The 13,567-nt window shown below is 43.6% G+C and overlaps 1 long non-coding RNA gene across 1 annotated transcript in view; it reads left to right on the top strand.

Annotated features, from left to right (window-relative positions):
* Positions 1 to 9,291, top strand: part of LOC135916445 (uncharacterized) — a 34,639-nt gene extending 25,348 nt beyond the window's left edge. Inside the window, exons 2-3 of the long non-coding RNA XR_010568937.1 lie at positions 7,179 to 7,274; positions 9,100 to 9,291. This is a non-coding gene — a long non-coding RNA (uncharacterized lncRNA). The remainder of the gene's footprint in view (positions 1 to 7,178; positions 7,275 to 9,099) is intronic.
* Positions 9,292 to 13,567: the final 4,276 nt, after the last annotated feature.

Consider the following 13,567-nt stretch of genomic DNA (forward strand, 5'->3'; position numbering starts at 1 on the left):
CTCCCAGTTGTGTTTCTAAATAATGAAGCCCACATTTATGTTGACAGCTCAGAAGTGTTTGCATACCTTTGATGCTACTCTAGACATTGTCAAAACCCATCAGATTGTCAAATTTGGTAATGGAAGAACTTTGAGCCAATCGAACAGCCTTCTGGGCACCTTCGATTGGTTCAGAATGTCACCATTACAGAATTTGACAATGCCCAGAATAGCACCCCAGGTCAGCACTGGTCTATCTCTTATAATTTAGGACTAGATCAATTTGAATCTTCAAAATGAAGACGTTGACATGCACTGAGTGGCATGTCCGACCACTTTTTATTTTTGATTGGTATGCGAGCTTCTTTATTTAAAAACACAATTGAGAGTGCTGCAATCCAGACATGCAAGCGCGCAGTGAAACCTTTTCTTAACATTTTGCAGGCTTTTTTTCAGAACTTGGAAGAAACACTGTCGAAAAAGATGACGTGGAAACACCCAATGAAATCGTTAGGTGTTTTTGAGGACACTCTACAATTTCTCAAGTCCACCTTATGCCCTAAAATGAAAATTTAACATTTTGCATGATTAAGCGTAGCTAACTATTTAACTAATTGCACTTCAATAAGGAGCCTGAGTAAGTAGAAACGACTATGAACACTATGCATCGGGCCTCACTTATCTAAGGTGTACCATTCAATTTAAAGTTTGGTTCTTGTTACGTGAAACACCCGGTATATGTGCTTCACAGCAGCCGGTGCTGATGAATGTTATTTCAGGTGTGTTCACTTCAAGCCAACATTGTTGTTTGCTTTTTTGCCTTGCTTTGGTATCCCATTTCTGGAAAGATGCAGAACGAAGTTGAAGTTTGTTCATATTTTTTTACGGGTAGCAGGCAGGCCTCAGTCTGGTGGTGTACCGCCTTGTGCCTCTCTTCTTCGGTTTATACTCAATAAACCAAAATAAAATTATTATTATTATTATTATGTTGTACATCAAGATTTGAGACACGATGACGCAGGCTGGTGATGAAAAGAGATTCGCAATCAAACAACTCGTTTGAAAAAAACATCTTGAGTATTAAACAAATGAGAGAACATTTTCTTCTAGCATGCAGATTAATAAGAGTTAGATTAAACTTCATTAAACAAATGCTAGCTCTATGGGAATGAGTAGAAAGGATAAAAACTAAAACAAGCTGATTGGTTTTGGGTGGATTCTGTGGTATTTGCAAGTACATTTTGGTCTGCTGTCTTCATTGCTGATTCATATTTGAGGTTAGTCTGACTATTGCTTTGCATACAATAGTCCTAATTGTGGTAGGGCCTAAGCAAAGTTTCTGTGTATGTGATCAAGTGTCCGATTTTCATTGTTAGTAATGTGATTAACATGCACATGCCAGGAGAGGACACCAGTTATGCAAGTACGAGGCCACAGGGTGAAGCAAAATTTCGTTTTGTATCAATGAGTGGTTAGCAGGTGTGACCAGCAAGAAATATGGTACTTTAAATTTACTTATGTTGATAATCATAGCCAATGTGATCAGCAGTTACACGCATGCAAGTTATTAAGGCTAGCGTTGAGGAGAGAAATCGTCACGGTTATTTTGCGTCAAATGACACTGTCGTCTGTGGAAAATACTTTAATAGGGTTAATTTTGGTAGAGAGGTTGTTAATACGCATGCGCGACCGCGCATGCACACACACGCACGCACGCACGCGCGCGCGCACACAAGCACACATAGGGTGTTCTATTTTATCATTAACAGAAGTTTCAAAAAGCACTCCTGACATTTAGCACAATTCTACTACTTGAGCTAGATTACTTCAGAGGCAGACATTATTTGCGCAAGAAATAAAAGTGAATGTCAGACTAATTAAAATATATTTGCTAATTAACTATTTCCTTACCATGCCCACAAAGCATGGGTCGTAATTGTCTCATACCTATTGCGCAATAATTTAAGGCAACAGGTCTTACAGATTTGCTGTGCCATGTAGTTTATTTTCTAAGAACTAAAGATTCGTTTCCTGAGCAGGTATTGTTTTTCCGAGCAGCAGCGAGTTTTAATGGTGGTACAGAGTGTGGTTCGTATCATTTGATCGTGAAAATTACAGATGCATCATTCACTGGACCTTTGGGCGAACGATGTCATTCTTGTGATTCTATTCCATCCTCAAGTGATTTTTTGGATGCATATAGCAGCAGGGACTCTCATGATGAAGGGAGTTTATCATATTTTAGTTCGAATGGCGGAGGAGACCCTCAGAACCACTAGCCAGTTTCTACTAGGCAGAAAACATTTTTTTGTTTGTCATGCTTCTTATGACCTAGAGTGGTTGAAACTCTCACGTGTTATAGCCAATAGATGCGAAAACATTTTGTATATTTAAGATTTTTTCCTTTGTTAATTCTTTTCATGTTATCAGTGCAACAATGCAAATGCTTTATCTGTTTTATCTGTTTTGACAAATAATATTATATATGATGCACTAACATTTGTGTTTAATATTAAAATATTTAGAAAGTACAATTATGTAGCTTTCTGTTTATATATAGCATGACATTGTAACCATGATAATATTAATTAGAAAAATCATTACTAAGACCTTCAAAAATGTTGTCAATTTTCCCATGGTAAGAAAAGAGTTAACTTTTAAGCTATTTACTTTACGCCACATATTGCAATTTACGAATTGGAGCTGGTGACATTAAAGTCATAACCATGTAGAACAAATTTTGAGGATGACACCAGTTTTGAGATATGCGTTCCCAAAGTTTGTGACATTGTGACTTGTGTTCCAGTAACTATTGAGCTTTAATGCATAAAAAGGTATTTTGTTAATTACGTAAGTGGAACAACAGTACATTTTTACCGCAAGTTTGACTGCGCTTATCCGAGCCCAACTGGTGCTAGTTTCAAAATTCGTCCCAAGTGGATGCACCTTGTGAAATCACTGACTTCAGTTTGTGTATTGCAATATGTATGCTTAAGTAATTAGTTCAAAAGTGAATTAGTGGAATTTCGTTAATTGGTCAATTATGCAGATTGAGTTGCAGTGTAAGTAGTGTATACCTCTTCGAGTATTCCAGCCCAATGAGTAAATTTGTGCGAAATGATACAGGTAATTGTGAAAAATTTTGTTAATGCTAAAATAAAACACTTGGTATATATATACATATATATACATATGCTGTCCTGAATATTTCGCTGCGCATGTTCGAAAAAAGATTTTGCGCTTGCCGCTGCACTGTTCTTGCTCAAATTTTGCAGGACAATCGTATTTTGGCGTCGACTTCGTTTAGTATAAAACATAGCACAGTTAACTGCCTGAATTTTAAGAAAAAAATTCAAATTTGCCTGCGCTTATGGGGATGTGAGCTGCTGTCGCGACGGCGCAAGCATAAACTTGTGTCGCCGTCTGCCGTCAACAGCAGAAAGCAGCATTTCGGGGAGGGCTGCCACGTGTTGCCCGCTTTTTGGAACAGGCAGGCAACACGTGGTTCTTGGAATTAATGACAAAGTTCTGCAGCAGAAACTTTTATTGAAAAATCCGTCCCACACCAAAACTGTCGAAATCTGCTGTCAAGCAAACAAGGCAAGGAACGTCTCTATGAAAATGCAGCATTCGGTCTTCTAGTGTGCCAAACTCGCATTGTTGTGCGAGCGTCCGAAGCTCTGTGAGCCAATCATTGAACGACTCACCCTCTTGCTGATTCTTGGAACCAAAGCGAAATTGGTTGAACGTCAGGTTGGTTGTTGGCTTGAAGTGTGCCTCAATCATTTAGGTGAGAATCTTGATGTTGTGCTTGTCATCATTCTCAAACTTAAATGTGTACAATGATCGCCTTGCTTCTTCACCAATTGCCTTTAGCAACGTTACTGTTTGAACCTCCTTTGCTTGTTCGTTCAGCTTCGTTGTCATTGCATACAGGTCGAAATCTTTACAGCTGTGAAATTCATCTCCCATTGAGTCCAGCAGTTTCGGCATGTCCTACTAGAATAGATGCAAGGACATCAAAAGCCAACACTTGCTTTAGATGTGGCTTCAATAAGCATAAGAGTGGAAACTGTCCTGCTCTGGGTAAGCAGTGCGAAAAGTGCGGAGGCCGCAACCATTTCGTACGTAGATGTCAAAGGCCGCAGTGACGGCAGTGCACCGAATGACAAAGTGTCCAAGAAGTTCAGATAACACATAACGAAGAACTGCTTCTTCAAACAATTGAAGTCAGTACCGTATATCAGGTTGATCGTTGGCCTTCGGAAGTCGTTATTGCAAGCATGTATATAAAATGCAACATTGACACTGGTGCGAACTGCTGTGTAATTCCCGAGGTAGTGTTAAGTCACATAACATCCCAGCCTGCACAGCCATGCTCCGCTACACTGCGCACATTCTTCGGTCACAAAGGAACCACATCAAAAAAGATTAAGCGGCCTGTTAGCCACGAAGGGCAGTGCACGGAAGCAGCATTTTTCATTGTCAAGCCGAACATCCCAGTTACACTAAGTGACTGCTTTGCTGAACGTCTGGGCCTGATAAGCCACATAAGTTCAATTGATGTGGCTGGCTCCAATGAACCTCAAGAATTTGAAGATGTCTTTCAGGGCCTAGGAGAACTCCAGGACGTATCCTACCACATACAGCTGAAGCCTGGTGGTCAAGGTATCGTTGAACCAGCAAGAAGAGTCGTTGCTGCCCTTCAAGACTGCTTGAAAGCAGAACTTTAAACGATGAAAAGTGGTGGTGGTTAACAATGAAAAAGTGCGAATTTGCTTAGACCCAGCAGATTTGGATAAGGCTATCCTCAGGGAGCACTACCACGTGCCAACCTTAGATGTTGTACCAAGTCTATCTGGAGCTAGGTACTTTTACACCTTGGATGCATCATCGGGGTTCTGGCAGGTGAAGTTAGATGAGGCGAGCTCAAGAATATGTACTGTGAGCACCCCGTATGGCAGATATAGGTTCTTGCGCATGCCATTCGGCATAGTGTTGGTTCCAGAAGTTTTCCAACGAGTAATGCACGGAGTGGTAGAGGGACTTGCTGGTGTAGCCGTTGTTATGGACGACATTTTGGTCTGGGAAACACTTGCGAAGAGCACGATAGCAATCTGTCCAAGTTGTTTATGCGTTGCAGAGAAAACAACTTGGAACTTAACAGAAAAAAGTGTAATTTCTTGCAGCCCCGAGCATGTTAGATAGGCCATGTAGTCACCACAGAGAGACTGCCTGGATCCTGAGAGAGTAGAGGACATTCTACAAGTACCAACATCCCAAAATCGTAAGGAGCTTCAAATATTCCTTGGCATGGTCAACATTATGGTGCCCTTCGTGCCCACTATGTCCGCTCTGTCTGCTCCACTTCGAGAGCTTTTAAAGAAAAACATAGCGTGGAATTGGTCAGACCTACAGGAAAATAGTTTTCAACAGCTTCATGCCACTCTCATGCAAGCACCAGTCCTGGCATACTTTCGGCAGGACTAAACCGTGGTTTTATCGGTTGATGCTAGCCAGTGCGGTGGGGGGGGCCGTGCTCTTGCAAAACAGACAGCCCATCACTTACTCATCCCGTTCGCTAACTGCAGCCCAACAGCGATACATGCAAATTGAAAAGGAGACTTTGGCAATTGTCCATGGCTGTACAAAGATTCAAGATGACATATTTGGACAACTAGAAGTAACCGTCGAATCAGATCACCGCCAACTGGATAAGATATTCAAGAAACCTTTGTGTAAATGCCCGTTACACCTCCAACACATGAGGCTAGTACTTCAGAGGTTTCCCATCACTGTTAAGTACAAGCCAGGCAAAGAGCTTCTCTTAGCCGATGCCCTCTCATGTTTTCCAAGTAAAGTGCAACTGCGAGAACAAAGTGAACAGTTTGAAGTCGATGTCGTTTCTTCTCTGCCCATTGTGGACGACCAACTACAAAGCATCCAGGAGGAAAGCAAGAATGACGCACTTATGTTGCAGTTGCCTTGTTATACCAGCACAGACTGGCCCGAGACAAAGCTACAAGAACTGGATGCCCTGTGATCTTTTTGGGCCTACCACGATGAACTGCATACCGAAGATGGCCTGCTGTTTCGGAGCAACAAGCTAGTCATCCCGCCAGCCAAGTGCCAGGAAGTTCTCCACTTACTACAGGTAGAACACGGGTGAGAAGAAAAAATGAAGGCAAGAGCCCGACAGGTGATGTTCTGGCCTAACATGAATTCTGACATTCGGACACTTGCAAACTCTTGCCGTGTATGCCAAAAATACAAAGCTTCCAGTGCTCTGTCATCCAATGCCCAGCTTGCCCTAGCAGCCTGTTGGTATGGACTTCTTCTACTATGGGGGCAACAAGTACTTGATTACAGTAGATTTCTACTCATTTTTTTAGATATCCGAAAGCTTTGCCATACAACAATGTAAGCAGTTAGCCAAGCATGCATCTAGTTTTTGCAATGCACGAGATCGCTGCCAACATCTGCAGTGATAATGGGCCCCCATTCAGCAGTGGAAAGTTCGGGTGGTTCACGTCTCATTTTCACATCAACCATGTCATGTCCAGCCCCCACTATCCATATAGAAACGGCATGGCAGGGTGTGCTGTTCAAGCGGCAAAAACGTTGCTCAAGAAGTGTTCATTTGGGGTCTTTGAATTTTGCAGCACCATGCTGAAATGAAAAAATTCACTGAAAGATGGCCTTCTGCAGTCCCCATCAGAAAGATTGATGGGCTGCTGCACCAGAACCAGGCTGCCAGGTCTGGACTGTCATCTCAAGCCAAAGAGTATTCTCACCGAAACCGTCCGAAGCCACCTAGAAGACACTAGTAGCAGGCAACAAAAGTATTACAATTCTGTTCTTCATCTTCCAGATCTTCACAGGTCTGCAGTGTCAATCTATGACACCTTACAGAGAACCTGGGCTCCAGCAGTAGCTGTAGGCATAGCAGGCACAACACGATCCTACATAATCGATACTGGCAGCGGACGTCTGCGTTGCACAAGAGAGCATCTAAGAACTACAAAGGCAGAAATACAGGATCCACCTTCCCAAATGGAACTGCAAGGCGATATTTCGACTCAGCAGGCAATGCCTGAAGATGGGCTTCGTAGGAGCACCTGCCAGAGCAGGGAGCCACAACGGCTTCCCTTGCCAGAATGCTGAACTTAATCACGTATTCCATATTTTTTTTTTTCCAGTGAAGAGAAGATGTGGCAAAAGGCAGAGTCATCTGCATGCGTGCACAAGACAACACCTGCACATGTTGCAGCCCAAGAGTGCTCCCCAAGAGCAAGGTATAAATACCAGAGCACTTTGCAATAAAGCCATTTCTCGTTCCCTCATGCCTGCGTGTTACAATCATATTAACATTATGCTGCATTACAATGCAATCTGTTTACAGTGGATGGGGTACTGACCGACTGTTTTTTTGCTAATGTCATAAACTACGCTTCCTTTCCTTCCTTGTTGGGGTCCTGTAACCAGCACATGTTAACCATAGAGTTTCTTACTATAGACAATCTTAGTATAGCATTTGTCACCTTATGTATGATAAACACACATACTTTTATGGGATGTTACGGTGTGCGCTCCTTCAAGACGTTTAGTTTAACATACGGGATCACAAACGTAAGGAAGACGTTTGAAGGCAGGGCACCATCTGGTACCTCGTGCCAAATGTATCCAAGCCACAACAATTCATTAGGAACTATCCTGTCATTTTTATGACACGTCTCATTGGGTCTATGGATGCCAGGATTACCAAACATTATCAGAAATTGGACATGCTATGCACTCATAACTTCAGTTAAGTTCAGAGGAAGCAAAAGCTAATTTCTATAGTTAAGGGCAATCAACGAGAGCGTAACCATCGCGAGAACTCAAGCTGAAACAGAACCCATCAGAGGCCGCCATGTTCAACAATGCTATTTTTTAGCGAGCGTAAACATTGTATTAATGCATAAGCATTATTTGGCGAGTACCCCAGCAAAATCTGTCTCACATGAAAAGTGTAATGCATTCTTTCTGCACAAAAATCTGTAATTTGCTAAGTGAACACATTTAATCATTATAGTGTACATGTAGATTGACAGCTTCATAAGCGATAATGAACAATTGAAACAAAAAAAAAGAATTAATCAGAGAATACCCATATGTACAGATTTATGCATAACCATAGGGATACATAGGGCTCGATAGAAAATGCATGGGAAAGACTATAATAAGGGTGGGCCAACAGAAATTGGGGGGTGGGCCAACTTCAAATTTGGGGGTGGGCCAACTAAAGTTTGGGGTTGGGCCAGCTTGTAATTTGGGGCTATGCTTACTCGTACTTGGACAACTGCCGTGGAGTTTATGCATACTTTTTCCTTACGTATGTGACGTGCTTACGTTTGGTTGTAAACACTAGGTGTTCTAAAGCTTTCTAATAATACATAAAGGAAGACTGATGCCACCAATCTATGTGAACGTTGTTGTGCACAAAACGGGAATGTTAGAATATGGATAATTTCGCTTCAACATGGCTTGGCTAAAGCTTCCTTGGAATGAAACAGATAACATCTTCTTGGAATAAAAACTCCACGGAAAGGCTTGGTTCTGTGATACATCTGGCATTAATGCTACCAACGTTCGATACGACAAGCGAAGAAAATGGGGACATGCAATTGAAACTAATTGATAAGGAGCTTATAGACCTTGTCTTTCGTCCAACTTTTATCGACCTGCTGGTATTGTTCTCATTTGATATACATAATTGTTTGCACTCTAGCACAGTTTGTGGGGAAATTGAGTATGTGGCAACATACTCAGCCGTGTGACTTTTCAGGGTGTAGTTTTCAGAAAAATGCAGTAAAACCAGTTGAAGTTATTACTCTCCTGCTGTATATTTTCTCTGTTCTTTTATGGTGTTTCTTCTTATTCTGAAGCGCTGGAAGTCTATCAGATGTCGAAGTTTCAACTAGCTCAACTTTCTCTATTGAGCTTAAAAGAAAGATGTTTATTTGTTCTGGACAATCGGATGAAGTAATGTGCATTGTTTTTCACTACACTTGTGAAAAAAGGGTTTGTTGAGATTCAGGTCTTCCGCTGATGACCGTATGTGTTTTGTGTATAATGCAGAGTTCCAGCGGTGTCAAGTGTCCAGAAGCAGCCCCAGGTTCTTGGAAGAAATGTTATTTGAACTAGACAGATGGTGGCACTTTTGCCGGCAGGACCATTTCAATTAGTGACCCTGTTGTTGGCAGCAGTGCTGTACAGTTTACCTGTTGTTAGTATGCGGCGAATAAAGACGTCAGTGGACCTCTCGATAAAGCTGCAGAGTAAAGTTGTTTTTGTGTATTTATTAATGCAGTTACTGAGCGACGGAATGTGTTGTGCTGTTTCCATTCAGTGTCGAACCAAAGCTTTTTTCGTTGCTGTTTTCATACCAGTTTAGCGAAAACCATTCAGTTCCCGTTTATTTGCAGAGAGAGAAATAGCATGACCTAAGAACAGTTAATGAAAAACAGCGCACATCTATTTTGTGCAGAAACCTGATGGGTGCTCCTAGCTGTTGGGAAAGACTAACGCATGCTGTTCTTAAAAGGCCCCTCACCATGTCTGGCCATGTTAACTGACTAGTGCAGTGCATACAGTGCGTGCTAACGATCATGTCTGTAAACTATGACACCGCTGCGTGCCCCGAAAAGAGCTGAAATTTCAGACCATATGCCGTGCGCCCTTCTCGCGGGCGCTGCGCTCCCAGCCACAGAGTCGTCAATCACACAAGTGTGCCTATGTAAATGGCAGCACTGTGGCTTCACTCAGTGACACATGACTTGGAGAATTATTCAAGTTAACATCGGTTGTTTGTTTGACCTATTGCTTCAGTGGCCAGATTAAAGCTCAGAGGAATAGTAGAACATACAAACTGCATGTCTGTGTCTGTTTTACTTTGTACCCTAGCAAGATTTGCTTCCGTTTCATCTGCTTGTTCCTACATCATGCAGTCCCACTCGTAGAGAACTATACCATTTTCTGCCATGTTCCAGCATGCGATCATGCTCTTTCATCCGCTTCGATACGGTTGAAAGGATGAAAGCGACTTTGTCCACTTTTGATAGACATTGGCGCACACATTGGGCAGAATTGAATGAAGTAAGAAAAATACAAATTTGAACAAGTCTCGAAACGGAAGGCGAGGGAAATACGGCTGTAATGTAGCGCTGTGAGGGCATAAGTATGAGTTAGTGTGATACGTGTGCCAACGACTCATGGTTCCTTGACATATGGATACTCGATGTTAACATTAAATATTCAAAGCACAAACTGGCTACATATTAATGCAAGGGGCGTAGGAAGGCCAGCTATATAGGTGCGCGCAGAAAAACTGCAAGTGAGGCAGTACTAAGAGATGGTCTGGATGCCCGTCACTCGCCACAGTAGCTAAATGGCTATGACCTTGCACTGCTGAGGCCGCAGTTTGCATTCAGACTGCGGCGGCTGCGTTTTGGTGGGAGTGAAATGCAATAATGCTCACTTACTTAGCTTTCAGTGCATGTCAAAGAGCCCCAGGGGATGAAAATGAATCTGGAGTCCCGCACTCTATACGGCGTGCCTTATAATCAAATCGTGGTTTTGGCATGTGAAACCAATTAAATTTGGGTGTCCGTCAAAGTAGGGGAGGTCCACAGAAAAACTGCTTTAGAAAAAACGGCTGAGGCATATGAAGAAATGGTTGGGTGGCTAGGTACCGGCAGTGGTGAAAATAAACAGGGGTGGAAATCAATAAGCTGCACTGGCTGAGGCATATGAAGGAAATGGTTGGGTGGCTAGGTACTGTAAGAGTTGTCTGACGATCTTGCCGCTGCCACCAGTTGTAAGGGTTGTAGGTCGTAGGGAGGAACTTGAGAGGACAGGACTAGGCGAGCAGGATTTGTTTACATAAATTTACATTAGAACAAGAGGGGCATTCGACAGTCTAGCGTAACTCCCAAATGGAGCACGCAAGACGAAGCATACAACATGCGAGCACGAAGCGAAGCTCCAAACACATTGCTTCTCGAGCATGAGCACACAGCTCACGAGCACGATCACGAGCACACTGATGAGCACGGCGACAGAGCACGATGACGAGCATACTCTAGCAACCGACAACAGCTGCTTATAAACACTCCGTTCTCCCCAGGTCCCTAGGTGAGGGAAAACGGTAGTTCACCACCAATTCATAGCGTCCAACGTCATCGAAGTTGACCCGCCTTTTTGGAGGAGGAGGGCTCACACACACACATACGCACTTTGGATGCCCAGAACCCGAGTTGAGCGCGTCCTCGTAGCCATGCAAGTGGTCACGCCTGAACCCAGCCGGCGCCTCTAAATTCCAGAACTGGCTTTCTCCTATAGTCGCCACAAGTGTCAGCAGACTGTGACGAATCCTGGGGCCCGAGGAAAACGTACCGCAAAGCACCCTTTTGTTAGGGAAGCTCTTGCTGCAGAGAGACCATGAAGACCCGGCAAATCAACCAACAATACACGGGGCGCCAAATGTGGCCAGCCCTGCTGCCGTCGCCGATTCCCCGAACGAGGTGCATGGTGGATTAAGGCTGCCGTAGTCTCCAGATCTCCGAAGGATGTTCATGGTTGGTTAGCGCTGTTGTCCTCGCTGGTTCTCTGACGGGCGCCACCACCGCGAATCGATCGAAGCACCTGCAGCGGGCTGAGATAGTTTTGCAGAGCAGTACCCCTGCAGGCTGATCTTAACAGTACTGGCAGTGGTGAAAATAACCAGGGGTGGAAATCACTAAGCTGCACTGTTCGTACACAGTTTCTTAGCCAAAAAGTTCTTACCATAATATTGAAACCTAAGTTACAGCGCACTGAAGTTACTGCTTCGTATAAGTGAAAAGGAAGCAAAGCTTGGATTGAGCGACAAGAAAAGAAGTGTGGTCACCTGATAATGTGATTGCATATCATGCATCTCTAGGTGAGGCTATATCCTTAGGGCAAATTGCTGCGCACCCCTTTTTGACGGCTTCCTTTCCTGGGCGTCTGCTAGAGTGCCGACAAGCGCAGCCACTCTCACTTGTTCACCGCACCGCTATAAAAAGAATTGCAGGGGAAGCGTCACGCATTCTCCTCACATTTTTACGAGAGGCAGGACTGTTGGACACGAGTCATATTTGGCGCGGGAAGAGACGCACAGGCAGAGCAATTGCCGGCCAAGTCTGCCATGCTACCTGTCTACCTGTAGCAACATCACCACCACCATATTACAAATTGACTAAATGTCTTTATTTCAAAACTGATTAGAAGAAGGAATAAAAAGAAGAATGCATAATAAATAGCTCATATGACCTTAAAGGCCAACTGCGACGAAATTTCACTAGGGTCAAATTGCCTCTAAATGCTTAGCACATACTATAAATGTAATCTTGATGAAGGTGCGGAGCCGGTAATTGCCTAATTTTTAAGCATGAAATGCTTTTAGCTTTTGTTGTCTGCAACCTTCAAGTGATCTTAAGCCATAAGCCAGAGCTGTTATCCGGGTTCTCAAACGAGAACATTCGGGTAAGTTGCAAGAACAAGAGATCATGCGGGCAACCAGTCAAAACGTTAAAAAAATGTGGTCTCTGGTCCCCCAATCCTTTGTACAGGACCACATCACGTACGCTAGTTACTGCCCAACCAGTTTTAAAAAATATTGCTTCTGAGTTATTCCTAATGTTTGTTCACAGTATCACTCAAGCTGTAACTCTTAGTACGCTGAAGCTTTGCCATTTCCAAAAGGCAGATACAAGGCATCATCTTTCGGCGCTGAATGCCAGCGGTCCGTGAGCTCGGTGACGTACCCGCCGCGGTGGCTTAGCGGTTATAGTGTTGCGCTGCAAAGTACGAGGTCGCGGATTCAAATCCGAGCCGCGGCAGCCGCATTTCGATGGAGACGAAATGAAAAAAAAAAAAAAAAATATGCGGATCTCACGCACCGTGGGAATCGATGTAAGTGAAGCTTTCGGTGCTGTTTGATTGACGATAATTAGCGGTGATGTTGACGGCGAATGTTTAATTTCTTCAACGTTTAGTCCAACACGATAGTGGTGAGTGGGTGTAAAACGCTACCTTGCGTGCACTGCTGCTGTTTGCGTAGTACACAGCACACACGGGGGGGAGGCACTTGCAATTGAGGCGTTGTTGCGCACCATACTTAATAACCTCTGATAGGGTTGATCATATTTATTGGCTCACATGGCACATCGCATCGTGGCAGAAGAAGTAAACCGTAATTCAATTATGGGGCTGTACTTGCCAAAACCACGATCGGATTATGAGGCACACCGTAGTGGCGGACTCCAGACTAGTTTTGACACCATGGTGTTCTTCACGCATTCCTAAATCTAAGTGCACGAGTGTTTTACGCGCAAGCGTAACTGGTCAGCTCGTGAAATGGGTGGTGTTTGTCTGAAGCCGCGAAGCAAGCGAACGAGGAAGGCGCCTAGGCCTCCGTGCCGGCTTCGGAAATTGCGCCGCTGAAATGTTTACTATTAATGGATAACGAAAAAAAAATAATGGAGAACCAACCCCGCGTACTACTAAAGAACACGTTGAGCATGCA

This window comes from Dermacentor albipictus, chromosome 1, assembly GCF_038994185.2.
Source record: "Dermacentor albipictus isolate Rhodes 1998 colony chromosome 1, USDA_Dalb.pri_finalv2, whole genome shotgun sequence".
NCBI lineage: Eukaryota > Metazoa > Arthropoda > Arachnida > Ixodida > Ixodidae > Dermacentor > Dermacentor albipictus.